Genomic DNA, 3,112 nt, shown 5'->3' on the forward strand with positions numbered 1-3,112 from the left:
GAAGAAAAGAAAGGACTTGGTGGTGCAACAATGAGATGCTCTACTTTTATTAACATGTTCTCCTCTCATCTTACATGCTTCATCAAGCGAAAAATCATTTCTCAAGGCCATGCATGATAGTTGAAAGAGTACCTGATGAAGTTTCCATCTAATGTTGTTATTTTAGTTATTGACTTTGCAAAGAATTACTCATTTAAGATGCAAAATGAGATATAATCCATAAACTTGTGGCTTAATCAAGTTAGGATATTTGTTCACATAACTTATGTTAGGAGCATTGGTGATGCTATGAAAAAGACACTCCATTTTTGCATATCTAATGATATGTTATATAATACTCTCTTTGTACAACATTGTTTTCTTCTCCATGACAAGTGGTTGAAATAGAAAGGCCATTCTTTGAACATCATTGGGTATGGTTGGATGGTGTAGCATCTCAATTCAAATCTTGAAGATCTTTCTACTTTGTGGCCAGATATTATTGCTTTATGGGTTTACAAATGATGCATAACTTCTTAGTATTAGGACATGAAAAATGGGAGTATGATGGAGCTGGGATAGTCATAAAGAGAACCCTTAGTCATGAGGAGTTAAAACCAAATGGTTGGCCTATGAAGTGTGCAACCAATGTAGTCAAAAATTTAAATAAGACATTTTAGCTTAGAGATAATAGGCATAGATGAAGTATACATATAGTTTTTTGGATACTTTCCAAGGATAATGTACAACATGATGACCTATGGGACAGTGAGCCTATTTTACGCTCATGCTAATTTCATTGCATTGATGGATATTCAAAGTATAATCCGTGTGCTTTACATTACCAAACACTCATGTTTCTGTGATCCATGTATGTGTGGATAATGGAGAAGATGAAGAATCAATAACACAAAGAAGAATGAAGGTATCTCATCATCCAACATGTCCCATAGTGAGAGAATACTTGCAACAATTAGGAGGATGATGATATTGGAGACATTGAAAATTTTGGTTTTGATTTTCTAGTGCAAAATGACTTCAGTTGCCCATTTATGAAGGGAACACTAATAATTTGTGTGAGATGTTATCTATTGGAGACAACTTTGTAGTTAAGGCAATAGAGAAAGATGAAAATTTTTATTTGATCAAACACATTAGAACTATTTATCAAATAGTGGGGTAGAAAAGGATGCATGGCACAACAAAATTATTAGAGAGAGCAAAGTAGTTGAAGGCTTATACTATGGCCAAGTTGAAGGTAGGATTAACACAAACCTTCTAGATCACACATATTTTATTATGATCTATTACACCTTGTTGAGCAATCAGGTTTTCCATGGAGCCTAACTCTGGATGCCAAAACTAATTTAGGTTATCTACTAAGGTTTATGAAAGCATATACAATAGCATGCCATATGATAACGACGATGATTAAGATGCAACAATCTTGCAAAAGATAAGACTAAATAGTGGTAGAAAGTACCAATAATTTCTATGATAGATTCTTTCCAAAAATCCAACCATGTAGTTTTTGTAATTAAAGAGGATAAATTTTTGTCCCTCTCTTGAGTTTCTTGTATTCTAATAGTAGCTTGATATATCAGAATACTAAATTTGCAACTAAACACATACATACTATCCAACAGTACTAAAAAGTACCCAATGTCTAATAGTACCAATTTTGAATCTCTAGAGTATCAAATTTGATACTATCCATAGTACCCAATCTAGGACTCTACAATACTAGAAGTGTAAAGACCTTTGTTGGTTCTTTAGTACATGGTCCAATTTGGTCTATACTATACCAAATGGTCGAATTCTTTTGGTGTTGGTACTTTAACATAGTACCAAACTTGGAACTACACACTACCAAATGCTTGAATTCTATTAGCCTTCCCACTTTCATTCAACTTTGAGTTTGGTTTTGTGGAATACCAAATATGGTACTATGTAGTACCAAAAGTCTCAAGTCCTTTGTTGAAGCTTCTTTACACTACTTGACCAAATTAGGTATAATAGCACCAAAGCTTGAAGTTTATTGTTCTTGATACTTAAACATAGTACCAAACTTCAAGTTGTATAGCATGAAATGATTAAACTCTTTTGTTCTTGCCACTTTAATATAGTGCATAGTTTAAATAATAGTACAAAATTTTGATACTTTAAAGTATCAAGCTTGCTACTAATATCAACACCAAAGGTACCAAAATCACCATCAATTATTTTAAAAGCCATAAGATGACCACATAGTACCACCTACAATATCACAATCAACTAGACCCTAGTGACTCAAATAGTACTTTAGAGTACCAAAACACACAAAATATCATAAGACATAAAAAATTATAGATTAGAAAATGTTGGAAGTACCAAGAAGTACCCAAAAAAGTCTTTGATATTGACAATTTGATACAAAAAATCAACACACAATGTGGTAGGTATGAGTGGCTATGAATATTAATGCTATTATAAAGCTTCTAAACATTGGGGTTGAATTACAAACTACATAGAATGTCACATGCCTATTGGGACAAATTACACCTTTGGGGGTTCATACCAATATGAATAGTCTTCCATTTGAATAAAGTAATTAGCCATTAGTGGGGACAAGGGGGTCAAGTCATCTTCAACACCAAACATTGGAGGTCTCCTATGCTAGACTAGTGGGCAAGCATCATCAATTTGTCCTTGAAGCCAAGGATCAACTATATCCATCAGATATAAGGGACCATCATAGGGCTTAATTTCTAGCACATAGGAAAAGAAGTTTTCATATTCGTTCTTTAAAGACTTGTAGTGGGTGTCTTCCAAAAATATCATGTTACTAGCATTGAATAGAGGATATTTCTTCCACACTTTTTGCAATTTTTTGAAAGCACAATCTTTGGGAAATATTCAACACCAATATAAGGCATGTGGCACTTTTCATGTTCATTCTTTAAATAATTATAGTGGGTATCATCCAAAAATATAATATTAGTAGCATTGAATTGAGGGTTTTTTTTTCACGCTTTTTGCAGTTTTTTGAAAGCACAAGCTTTGACCAATATTTGAAACCAACATAAGGAATGTAGCAAAAACTCTCCCACCATACTTGAAACTCTTCTTGAGAAAATATATCTATTCATACAAA

Source organism: Lygodium microphyllum, chromosome 6, assembly GCF_053477565.2.
Source record: "Lygodium microphyllum isolate KBCC chromosome 6, Lygodium_microphyllum_v1.1.10, whole genome shotgun sequence".
NCBI lineage: Eukaryota > Viridiplantae > Streptophyta > Polypodiopsida > Schizaeales > Lygodiaceae > Lygodium > Lygodium microphyllum.